Source organism: Leptonychotes weddellii, chromosome 7 (assembly GCF_054177405.1).
Source record: "Leptonychotes weddellii isolate Sample4059 chromosome 7, ASM5417740v2, whole genome shotgun sequence".
In the NCBI taxonomy this organism is placed as follows: domain Eukaryota; kingdom Metazoa; phylum Chordata; class Mammalia; order Carnivora; family Phocidae; genus Leptonychotes; species Leptonychotes weddellii.
In genome coordinates this window covers 99,840,595-99,854,010 of record NC_138375.1, presented here as the reverse complement: position 1 = coordinate 99,854,010, position 13,416 = coordinate 99,840,595, and the positions used below count along the sequence as shown (strand labels likewise).

The window sequence follows — 13,416 nt, the reverse complement described above, 5'->3', positions numbered from 1 at the left end:
GGTAAGAACAAAACAGCTGGCCTTCCTGCGGAAAGCCATACCTGGCCCCATAATTAGGTGGTGGTTTGAAACTTTACCCTTGTACAAAGCAAGGAAGGAGAGAGGGACAGAGCAAATCAGGCTATTCCATAGAAATCATAATTGCTCATCGGAGAACTGATAAGGGAAACGTGTCTTCAAATGCAGACAGTGTTTCAAAGGAGGAGAGCAGAGCCAGCTTGGGAAGCAAAAGGAAAAAGCACTCAATCCTGACTCATTAGAAGAGGACAGGGGAGTTTCAGCAGTGAGTCCAGAACGGGGCACTGGGACCTCAGGCTATTGGGTGGTAAAAGGTCTTCAAGTGAAAAGTGTCAGCCTCTCTCTGAGTAATGACGCTGGAAAACCAGGGAGCTGAGAAGAAAAAACGCTGAGATAAGAAGTAAAAATCTCAGGAAGAATTCAAAGACTGCCAGGGAAACCTCCACCTCGATATTAATTGCAGGTTTCCTGTGTATTCCCCACCCCGCCTGTTTCCTCCCTGGATCCAGTTTCCCTTTCCACCCCCATCCTCTGTACGTAAGCAGAAAGCAAGCCTCAAAGAGGTTGTGAGTCTGTGGACAGAAGGTTTGGGTGCCTGAGTTTTTCCATCCCAATGGTTTAGTTAGACTGAGGCTGGGGGAAAGGGATCAGAAACTTTTAAGCACATTAACATGTGAGGAATGACTATAAAATTATAATTCATTTGTTTAAACCTGGATTTCTCAACCTTGGTTGTACTGACATTTGGAGACAGACAATTCTTAGTTTGGGAAGCTGTCCTAAGCAATGTAGGATGTTCAGCACCGACCCTGGCCTCTATCCACTAGATGCCAGGAACTCCCCAGTTGAGACAACCAAAACATTTCGAGAAATTGCCAAATTGCCAATCCCTAGTTTAAACTAAACTACCAACATTTATTCATCCAGATAGGAGTAGTTAGTTCAGAGTCATCATTTTAGCAATTATACGTTTATTTCAGTGATGCTGTCATTCAAAAAAAATTTTGAGCTTTTCTTCACAAAATGATTTCAGAGTTTTTCAGAATGTCATTTAAGTGGCTCTAAGGGAAAAAAATCTTTGTCTACTACTTCTAAAAATCAGGTCATAACCAATCATAAGTTAAGAATGATTCTGGGGGGAGCGCCTGGGTGGCTCAGTCGTTAAGCGTCTGCCTTCGGCTCAGGTCATGATCCCTGGCTCCTGGGATCGAGCCCCGCATCAGGCTTCCTGCTCAGCGGGGAGTCTGCTTCTCCCTCTCCCTCTGCACCTTCCTCTGCTTGTGCTCTCTGGCTGTATCTCTCTGTCAAGTAAATAAATAAAATCTTAAAAAAAAAAAAAGAATGATTCTGGGGGTGTCTGGATGGTTCAGTCAGTTAAGTGTCTGACTTTGGCTCAGGATCTCAGGGTCTGAGCCTCGAGTTGAGCTCCCTGCTCAGCAGGGAGTCTGCTTCACCCTCTCCCTCTCCCCCTTCTCTGCACCTCCCCCAACCCCCCCTCAAGTAAATAAATACAATCTTTAAAAAAAAAAAAGAATGATTCTGAAGGTAAATGGATGAAGCTGAGCTCCACCTTGTTGAGTGGGGTGGGAAGTGGGGGCAACAGAGTCGCTTTACTCATAATTTACTATTAACATTTTCAACATGCTTTGTAACATTAAGACAATTAAAAAAAATCCAGAAATGTTTAGTCATAGAAATGTTAGTGGAATAAATGTATAGTAGCCTGAGGTAACTGAGGAAACACTCATTTATATGTATATTCCAGCATATTAGTTTAAATCTTTTTCTCTATCATCTACCGTGAACTCCAATTAAAAGAAAGTGAATTTAGAACCTGAAATAGACTCAGTGAAAAATGATTTCAAATGACAGATTTTCAATGTTGCTAATTACCATACAAGTATGTGTGAATGTACTACAATACACACACACACACACACACACACACTGCAGAAGCAAAATACATTCCATACAAGATGTCAAACATGTATTTTTGTCTACTACAAATCTGTCATTTAAAAAATATATATGCTTCTTCTTGGGATTTCCTTTATCACTCCCCCCACTTTTTTTGGCCATTTCTATTCCATAGCTAGGTTGTATAAATTGTCTCAGGAATGAAACAGAACAGCAGAAGGCAGAGAAACAGAAAGTTTTATCCCAGCTTAGGAGTTAGGAAAGCTTAGGCACTTTAGCCATACAGAAGAACAGAAGGACATAAACAAGAGATCTGAGAGGAAACATCTGAGGTTTCCATGCCTCCTAGCACAGAAAAGCAAGCTTCAGGACTGATGGAGGAGGAGTTGGAGGGAAAGCAATTAGTGCCGATCACAAAGAGAAGGGCAAGAAGCCCTGGCAAGATGTCAGGTAGGCTTATGGGAAGAGGGAACAGGAGTGGTCAGGCTCAGTTGCCTGGGTAGAGGGGGAAGAGGTGGGTGATGGGGCCTCAGGGTGGTGTAGAGCATTTCTCTTCCTCGGGCATGGAGAGGAGCAGCAGAGACACTTCTGAGTATCCTCGATAGACCCGGAAGAACTGCAGAAGAGCTGTAGAAAATGAAGGAGTCATGCAGCTAGCAACAGCAGAGATCTGCGGGGACAAGTGGCCAAAGAGCTGTTGCGACCTTGGATGTCTCAGGGGATAGCCATGTAGACAAAGGACATCAAGGACTAAAGGGCTCCTCCTTCCAACTGACTTGATCTTACATAAGCTAGTTTTAACTTGCTGAGGGGGATGGAGTGGAGTAGCCATATTTAGAATTGCTTGAAATAGGTTCCTGCCACCCAAAAGAATAAAGAAACCTTTATTAAAAAAATTAAAATTAAGCTATAAAGAAATACAATTTTGTTCTTACATAGCTGACTTTGTCAGTTGAGGTTTGGAGCCATTTACTTCAGGTATGGAATCAGGTCACTACAATTTTTCCCATTTTCCTATCCCTCATCTCTTCGGTTGACAGGCCTGGTTGAAAATCAGAATTACCTGGAGAGAAATCTGGATTCAGTTAGTATATTTGGGGAGATTCTGATGATGGGCCAGGTTTGGGAAACTTTCTCAATGCTGCATAAGCCATTCTCAGACACAACACCCACAACATGAGGAAATGGCATAAAATTCGTGACAAAGGATCCAGTTAATGAATGTCACCTGGATATGATAAGACATCTGGGTCAAGAAGGGCAGGAACAGGAGACGCAATCAATACTGGAAAGTTTTCTCTGGTGATGCAAAACATCCCATAAGAATGTGAAATCTGGTAGACCTTTTAGTCAGCACATACACCCAAGATATAAGGAAACTAACCTCCTATTTTGAGAGTGAAATAAGCTTGAAGTTCCCAAACATTTGGGAAAGGGAAAATCACTGCTACATCTTAGGTCTTGGTAAATCACAGAAAATTAGAATATTAGCCTTGTCTTTTAGGCAAACAAAACTGACCACAAATATCAAATAAAGAAACTATCTAACTTTCTGTTTTGCAAACAGGAATGTTATGGTATCAGGGAAGAGATATTTGTCTGTAAGAGAACGCTCAATTGGAAGTGGCTTAAGCAGTAAGAGGATGAGTTCTAGAAAAAGAGGTCTAAAGGTAGGGAAATGTCGTCTTCTGAGTTGATTAATATCTGTCTTGTCATTTTGGTGGAAAAAGATAGTGGCAGTCATTCCAAATATCACATTCTCATACACCTTCATCCAGATCAGTAAAGGGGCCTTTTCTTTGTGTCTCCTTTTTAGGAGCTTCAAACCCCTTCCCAATGCTCCCCAGAAGCCCTTGAAACATCCCTTCCCAGAGGTGCATCCCATGCCAATATCTAAGTCAAGCACTGAGAAATGACAGGGACCCCAGTGGTTTCTTTAGGGTAATTGGTAGTGCGTTTACCACACAGTGACATGGGGGAGCACAGGGCTTCAGAGAGGAAGAGGAGCCTGAAATAAGAGCAGAAAGTGGTAATCCCACAAGGAAGAAGAGATTAACTTTGAGAAACAATGTCTGCTGAAACTGTGCGTTGAAGAGATTACTCTGTAGTGACATTTCTAATATGGACTGAAGCTCTAAGAGTGAGCCCAGCCATCTAAGCGCTGCTTGTCCTGCTGATAGGTGCTCAGGATAAGCTAATCATGACTTTGTTTAAATAAGACATGGTTACTATGTTAAGCACACTTTGCAGCACCATAGAAGACTTTCTAGTGACTTTTATATATCTGCTATTTAGAATTATCTTGGGCCACCGTCTCTTTGATGATGCAGATGACACACTCTAAATTCATAAACACAGGACAGCATAGGGTTGAACTCAAAAGGGTAACTGTTATGCCACTTCCACGAACTTAAGTTTTTCTGACTGCTATACAGCATGTTTAAATAAAATGGGTGTTTCTCACTCCCAATAACAATGACCTGATAGTACGTATCAACACTCTCTCTATATGGATAGACTCAGGCCTGCCCTTCGATCAGGTTTAAGAGTTGTAATTTCCATGTCAAGCAGGACCTCAATACAAGTATCTTTACCAGCCACTGCATTCCTTACTATTCCATTATTTCATCTTGATTTCCACTTCTTTACTTCCCCTTAATAGAGGTACTTTTTTTTTTAATATTTTATTTATTTATCTGACAGAGAGAGACACAGCAAGAGAGGGAACACAAGCAGGGGGAGTGGGAGAGGGAGAAGCAGGGTTCCTGCCGAGCAGGGAGCCTGATGCGGGGCTCGATCCCAGGACCCTGGGACCATGACCTGAGCTGAAGGCAGCCGCTTAACTGACTGAGCCACCCAGGCGCCCCAATAGAGGTACTTTTTAATATCAGATGCCTCAGGAAAAGATAACACTATACATGCAAGACCCACCAGACTAACTCAGATTACACTTCTGTTTGGCTTGAGCTCTGCAACTTTATCAGTAGTCGTGAGTTTGAGCAAAGAAGCAGGTAAACTTTAGACGTTAACAACTTCAACATATTAATATGACAAAAAACCAGTGATATTAGCAACAGGCTCCAGCAGGAAACAGAAGTCATGCAAACCGTTAGCACAATGCTAAGCATGCTGTATATCGTGCTTACTGTCATTCTTGTGATAACAGAGGGCTTCCCAATCTAAGCAGAGCCATTAGTATCCTTGCCAATCTCTGGCCCCAATCCAGCATTTATCACTGGAAACACCAAGCAAATTTAGACAAGACTCAGAGAACATTTAGGGTAAATAAAGAACCTGCTTAAAGTATTAGCAGGTATAAAACTCTGTCCAATGCAGTAGGGAACAGGACAATGAAGACGGGAACCCTGCCCTCAGATAGCCTCAACCCATGGAAAGATTCTAGAAAATGGGATGAGTAAGTCTGAGAAAAGCATCCAAAAAACCGTACAGATGGAAGTGACCACCAGGACCAATAGGACTTGATTCTCTGTCACAAGAAGTGAGGAATACCTCAAGGACAGTTTAATTCCTATTTGTAACCTATGTCCTAGAACAATGCCTTGAGTAAAATCAGTGCTCGATAAGTATCTGCTGAATGAATTTTGAAATGTTGTAAACTCAGAAAAAAAAAAAGGCAAGGCAAAGGGGCCAGACCAAATACCCCACCCCTTAGGTCTTCTCCACTTCTTTGCAATGAATGCCATACTCCCCTCATTCATTTTCTGTTCAAACCAAAGGTAGTTTTTGAGCATTTGTTACTGTGCAAGAAAGTGCTGAGCAGGATACAATATCATTTTAAAACCCTGGTCCCTCAATTCAAACAACTTTCGATTTGGCAGGAAAAATAATTGCCTACACAGATATCTAAAATGCAAAGCAGAACACTGGGTCAGGCAAACAGCTGACAGAGAGTACTACACCTTCTAGGAATGAAGGCTCACTTCTGGCCCATGTGACCAGGAAGAAATGCATGATGGAGGGGAGGATATATGATCTGAACTTTGAGAGTAAGATTTCAATAGGCAAAAATGTGTGCACCTGGCAGAGAGTAGGGACATGCACTGCAAGCAAAGGGACCTCCAAGGGAAAACTCATTCATTTGTTTACTCAACTAGTACTATTGCTTTTTTTCTTTTTATTGGATAGGATTGATTGATTTTTACTTATTAAGGTATAAATGACATACAACATTATGTTAGTTTCAGGTGTACAACATAGTGATTTGACGTTTCTATATAATGGTTACCACAATAAATCTGGTTAGCCATCTGTCATCTTACAAAGTTAATACAATGCTATTGACCATATTCCCCATGCTGTACATTATATCCCTGTGACTTACTTATTTTATAACTGAAGTTTGTACCTCCTAATCCCCTTCACTCATTTCACTCCCCCATTTCCCCTCCCTGTGGCAATGACCAATCTTTTTTCTGTATCTTTAAGTCTGTGTTTTGTTTTTTTTAGATTCCACATATAAGTGAGACCATGCAGTATTTGTTCTTCTGTGTCTGACTTACTTCACTTAGCATAGTACCTTCGAGTTCCACACACACAAACACATATATACACCATATCTTCTTTATCCATTTACCTGTTGATCATTGATGAACACTTAGATTGCTTCCATATCTTGTTTTTTTTTACTAGATATGATTGATTTTTATTTATTTTGGTATAATTGACATACAATATTATATTAGTTTTAGATGTACAACAATGATAAGTAATGCTGCAGTTAACATATTTTTTTAATATCAGTGTTTTTGTTTTCTTCAGATCAATACCCGGTAGAATTGCTGGATTATATGGTAGCTCTGTTTTTAATTTTTTGAGGAACCTCTACTGTTTTCCATAGTGGTTAAACCAATTTATGTTCCCACAACTGTACTCAAAGATTTCCTTTTCTTCACATCCTGGCCAATACTTGTTATTTTTTGTCTTTTTGATGATAACCATTCTGATAGGTGTAAGGTGATACCTCACTTTGGTTTTGATTTGAGTTTTCTTGATGATTAGTGACGTTGAGCATCTTTTCTTGTGCCTGGTGGCCATTTGTGTGTCTTCTTTGGAAAAATGTCTATTCAAATCCTCTGCCCATTTTTAATTGGATTGTTCATTTTTTACTGAGTTGTATGAGTTCTTTATACATTTTGGATATTTATTTCTTATCGGATATATGATTTGCAAATATCTTCTCCCATTCAGTAGGTTGCCTTTTCATTTTGTTGATGGTTTCTTTCACTCTGTAGAAGCTTTTTTTTTTTTTAAAGATTTATCTATTTTAGAGAGAGCGAGCGAGCCAGGGGAGGGGCAGAGGGAGAGGGAGAGGGGAAGGAGACTCCCCACTGAGCAAAGAGCCCGACACAGGGCTCAATCCTAGGACTCCAAGATCACCACCTGAGCCAAAACCAAGAGCTGGACGCTCAACCGACTGAGCCACCCAGGTGCCCTCTGCAGAAGCCTTTTAGTTTGATGTAGTTCTGTTTGTCTACTTTTGCTTTTGTTTTCCTTCTTGCCTTTGGAATCAGAACCAAAAAACAAAACAAAACATAGCTAAGGCTGATGTCAAGGAGTTTACTGCCGATATTTTCTTCTAGGAGGATTATGGTTTCAAGTCTTAACATTCAAGTCTCTAATCCATTTTGAGTTGATTTTTGCATAAGGTGTAAGATAGTGGCCCAGTTTTCCCAATACCATTTATTGAAGAGACAGTCCTTTCCCCATCATATATTCTTGACTTCTTTGATCATATATGTGTGGGCTTATTTCTGGACTCTCCATTCCCATTGATCAATGTGTCTGTTTTTATGCCACTATCATACTGTTTTGATTACTATAGCTTTGTAGTATAGTTTGAAATCTGAGTGTGTGATAACTCTGGTTTTGTTCTTTCTCAAGATTGTTTTGGCTTGTCAAGGTCCTTTGTGGTTCCATACAAATATAATTATTTGCTCTAGTTTTGTGAAAAATGCCATTGGAATTTTGATAGGGATTGCATTGAATCTGTAGATTGCTTTGGTAGTATGGACACTTTAACAATATTAATTCTTCCAATCCATAAGCCCAGGATACATTCAATTTCTTTCTTCAATGCCTTATACTTTTCAGTATAGAAAAGATCTTTCACCTACTTGGTCAAATTTATTCCTACATATTTTATTCTTTTCGATGTGGTTGTAAATGTAACATTTTCTTAATTTCTCTTTCTGATACTTTGTTATCAGTGTATAGTAATGCAACAGATTTTTGCATATTAAGTTTGTATCCTGAAACTTTACTGAATTCATTGATCACTTCTAATAGTTTTTTAGTGGAGTCTTCAGGGTTTTCTATATACAGTATCATGTCATCTGCAAATGGTGGCAGTTTTACCTCCTCTTTTCCAATTTGGATGCCTTTTATTTTTTCTGGATTAGGTGATGTGGCTAGGATTCTAATACCATGTTTAATAAAGTGGGGATAGTGAGCATCCTTGTCTTGTTACTTACCTTAAAGGAAAAACCTTCAGCTTTCACGTGAAAGTTAAGTATGATAATAGCTATGGGTTTTTAATATATGGCCTTTATACGTTGAGATATGTTCCCTCTATACCCACTTTGTTGAGAGTTTTTATCATAAATGGATGTTGAATTTGTCAAATGCTTTTTGTCCATCTACTGAGATGACCATATAATTTTTAATTTTCATTTTGTTAATATGCTGTATCACATTGATTGTTTTGTGGATGCTGAACCATCCTTGCATCCCTGGAGTAAATTCCACTTGATCACAGGGTATGATCATTTTAATTTATTGTTGAATTCAGTTTGCTAATATTTTGTTGCCAGTTTTTGCATCTAGGTTTATAAAGGATATTAACCTGTAATTCCTTGTCTGGCTTGGGTATCAGGGTAATGCTGTCCTTGTGAAATGACTTTGGAAGGCTTCCCTCCTCCTTAATTTTTGGAAGGGTTAGAGAAGGATAGGTATTAAATCTTCTTTGAATGTTTGGTAGAATTCACCAGTGAAGCTGTCTGGTCGTGAACTTTTGTTTGTTGGAAGGTTTTGATTAATGATTCAATATCCTTACTAGCAATTACTCTATTAAGACTTTCTATTTCTCCCTGATTCAGTATTGGAAGATATCAGGAAGATAAATGCCTAGGAATTTATCTCTTCTAGACTGTCCAATTTGTTGGACAGTTAATAGTTTCATGATCCTTTGTATTTCTACAGTACGAGTTGTGACTTCTTTTTCATTTCTGATCTTTTTTTATTTGCATCCTCTCTTTTTTTTCTTGGTGAGCCTAGTTCAAGGTTTGTCAATTTTATCTTTTCAAAGAACCAGCTCTTAGTTCCATTGACCTTTTTGGCCTTTGTCTCTATTTCATTTATTTCTGCTCTGATCTTTATTATTTTCTTCCTTCTACTAACATTGGACTTGATTTGTTCTTTTTCTACTTCCTTTCAATATAAAATTAAATTGTTTGAGATTTCTCTTGTTTCTTGAGGTAGGCCTGTATTGCTATGGACTTCCCTCTTAGAACTGCTTTTGCTACATCCCAAAGTTTTGGAAAGTTGTATTTTTGTTTTCATTCTAGGTGTTTTTATTTCTCCTTTGACTTCTATCACTTAGTAGCTGTTCACTCACATGTTGTTTAATCTGTGTGTATTTGTAGTTTTCCAGTTATTTTATTTTATTTTATTTTATTTATTTGAGAGATAGCAAGAGAGAGCATGAGTGGGGAGGAGAGGGAGAAGCAGGCTCCCCATGAACAGTGAGCCTGATGCAGGGCTCAATCCCAGGACCCTGGGATCATGACCTGAGCCAAAGGCAGATGCTTAACTGACTGAGCCACCCAGGCACCCCTCCAGTTTTCTTCTTAAAATTGATTTCTAGTTTCATACCATTGTGGTCAGAAAAGATGCTTGATATGATTTCAATCTTCTTGAACTTACTGAGACTTGTTTTGTGGTCTAACATGTGATCTATCCTGGAATTGTTCCATATGCATTTGAGAAGAATGTGAATTCTGCTGCTTTTGGATGGAATGTTCTGTATCTATCTACTAAGTCTACCTGGTCTAATGTGTCATTTAAGGCTGATGTTTCTTTATTAATTTCTGTCTAACCTATCCATTGATCAAGTGGGATGTTAAAATCCCTACTATTATTGTATTGCTGTCATTTTCTCCCTTTTGATCTGTTAATATTTGCTTTCTATATTTTGGTAATCCTATGTTGGGTGCATATATATCAACTAATATTCTTAAGAATCTGTTAGATGTCAAGCACTGTTTTAGGTGCCAGTGATATAATAGAAAACAAACAAACAAATCCTGCCTTCATGCAATTATAGAAGAGCTCCTGGCACATTTCCAAAATGTTTGTTAATCTATTTTGATAATACATAGAATTAAGGAGGGCAACAAAAGAAAGATCAAAACAGGAACGGTAGATTCCAATGGTGGTACTTGATTGTGGAGGCACCAAAAGCCAGGATAAAGAATTTTTTTGGAGGGTGCCTGGGTGGCTCAGTCGTTAGGCGTCTGCCTTCGGCTCAGGTCATGATCCCAGGGTCCTGGGATCGAGCCCCGCATCGGGCTCCCTGCTCGGCGGGAAGCCTGCTTCTCCCTCTCCCACTCCCCCTGCTTGTGTTCCCTCTCTTGCTGTCCCTCTCTCTGTCAAATAAATAAATAAAATCTTTAAAAAAAAAAAAGAATTTTTTTGGAGTTAGTTCTGTTGATGATGAGGAGTCATTAGAGGTTTCTCAACCAGGGAATGTCTTAACTAAGGTGGTGGTTGGAAAGATTAACTGGGTGGCAGAGTCCAGGGCTGGGTAACTGAGGGTGTGGTTTGGAAGTAGGGAGAACAATTATGCAGCTATTGCATCCACAGGATCCAGCATAAACTCTTCCTCTGAGACGTCATTCCTGATCTAATCAAGTCAGGATTAAATGTCTCATGGAGGTGGACTCATAATAAGTTGGCTTACCTATGATAATACGTATTGCATAACATTGCAAATGCCTGTTCATTAATTCTTATCTTTCCATTCACCAAAAGGGAAGAAACTGAGCCTCATTATCTTTGTGTTCCTAGTACCTAGACTAGTGCCTGGCATGTAGCAGATAATATTTGTGGTGTAAGTGAAAAATCAAGTGTTATACATTGAACTGAATCCCCTTAAAATTCATATGCTGAAGTTCAGGCCCCTAGGACATCCGAATGTGATCTTATTTGGAGAAATAATCTTTACAGAAGGCAAATTAAATATATCCAGAAAATATTCACACAAAAACCTATATACAAATGTTTATGGTGACTTTATTCATAATCACCCCAAACTGTAAACAATCCAAATGTTCTACAACTAATAAATGGATGAACAAACTATGGTATATCCTTTCAGTGAAATGCTACTCAGCAATAAAAACAGAGACTATTGATAGTCACAGCATGGATGAATCTCAAATATGTTTATGCTAAGTAAAATATACCAGACTCAAAAGACCACATACTATATGATTCCATTTGTGACATTCTGAGTAAAAGCAAGGCTATAAAGAGAGAACATATTAGTGGTTGCCACGGAATGGAGTTCAGAAGAAGAGTGATTATAAAATACAACACAAGGAAATGTTTTATGGTGATAGAAATATCTGTATCTTTACTCTGATGGCGGTTACATGACTCTATTATGAGTCAAAACTCACAGAACTATCAACCAAAAAACTGTGAATTTACACAATGTATAAAGAGTTAATTTACTGAGTATTAATTTAAAAGATTTTAAAATCCCCCCAAAAGCACATCATATACAAAAGAGAATTTAGGCTGCATCAGACTTCTCTAAAGCAACATTCAATGATAAGTGAATTAACACAACATTTTGAAAGAAACAAAGTATAACCCAGGAATATTATACCTAAGATCTTGCTCAAGTATAAAAGCAGCAGAAATACCTCTTCAAAATTAGAAGAACTTAGGGAATATAACATCAGCTTTCTTGAAAAAATTATATGGTAACAAAATCAAGCCAATATAGAGATGAATCAAAAAATTCAGAAATAGACAAGCCCTTTTAAAAAGACGGGTTGGTCGTGGGCAGAATCCATTTAAATATGGAAAGAATATCAGGATTATAGAACAGAATGCAAGTATTATAAGTCCCTACAACATAAAGGCATAACTATAAATAATGTTTACTGAATGCTTATTATACACCTGATTCTTTATGTCCATTAACTCATTTACATTCCCCAACAACTCTATCCTTCTTTACAGATGAGGAAAACCAAGACATAGAGTTGAGTAACCTGGTGGTCTGGTCGCTGAACCCAGGTTCCACTAACCACCATATTACACTGCCTTCCCAAATTAAAATAACTTAACTGACAAAAATCTGAAGGTGGGGATAAGGAAGGGGAAAGAAATGTGAGATGTCAGTAACCTCATATCTTACATTAGTGAGTCAATTAATATGGCCCAAAATTATGATTGTCTAAAATTTTTTTAAAAAGAATAACTCCAACCTTTTCATGTTTTTCACAATCTCTTTTCATAATTTAAGGGCTCATTTAAGAAACCTGTCTGTGTGGAAAAACATTTGTTTGAAGTTCAGCAATCTCTTCAGGTTCACTTCAGTTTCTTTTTTGCCTCAAAAAGTCAAGCAGAATTAAATTGAATATGTTTTTATTTACAGGTAGCATAAATGATCAACTTTGTAAAAATGTATCTGCCGAGCTATCCAGCTAGTCAGCCAGAACCAGCATTTCATCTGTACACACGCCTAGAACAGTTATCTGGAATGATGTTGATATAATAATAACATCTAATAATAATATTTCTATGATTATTATAATATTTCTGGATGGCTGGATTTGAGGTGATTTATTTAAAAAAAAAAACCCACATATTTTTCCTTGGGTTTTCCTCCATTGCTTAAATCTTCTAGAATGAGTATATACTATTTTATGAGAAAAAGATGATTTTTTTCTTTAAAAAATGACATTAAGAAACTGGCAAAATGTTGATAATCTTTGAGGAAACATGGTGGCACATGCATATTAATTATATATCTCTTCCACTTTAACATATTTTTTTAAAAAGAAAGAAAAGAGGGGTGCCTGAGTGGCACAGTCAGTTAAGCAATGACTCTCGGTTTCAGTTCAGGTTACGATCTCAAGATTGTGGATTGAGCCCCATGACAGGCTCTGGGCTCGGTGCAGAGTCTGCTTGAAGTTCTCTCTCCCTCTGCCCCTCCCCACCCCTCTCTCAAATAATAAACAAATCTAGAAAGAAAGGAAGGAAGGAAGGAAGAAAGAAAGAAAGGAAAGAAAGAAAGAGAAAGGAAGGAAGGCAGGCAGGCAGGCAGGCAAAGCAAAGAATGTTAAGCCAACAGCTAGTATTGGCAGTGTGCAAGAAGCTACAAAATGAATTAAAATGAAGAAAAAAATAATGAATTCTGAAACTAGCACATAATTTGGAAACTTTTAA

The 13,416-nt window shown here is 38.4% G+C and overlaps 1 protein-coding gene across 3 annotated transcripts in view; it reads right to left on the bottom strand.

Moving 5' to 3' along the window:
* Nucleotides 1-13,416, bottom strand: part of ELOVL7 (ELOVL fatty acid elongase 7) — a 77,256-nt gene that overhangs the window by 32,278 nt on the left and 31,562 nt on the right. Inside the window, exon 1 of one of the 3 annotated variants that reach the window (XM_006727973.3) lies at nucleotides 2,871-2,998. The exons of the other annotated variants lie outside the window; for them this stretch is intronic. The gene's annotated coding sequence lies outside the window, so the exon portion shown is untranslated. Of the gene's footprint in view, nucleotides 1-2,870; nucleotides 2,999-13,416 lie in introns of those variants that run through there. 3 annotated transcript variants of the gene reach the window in all.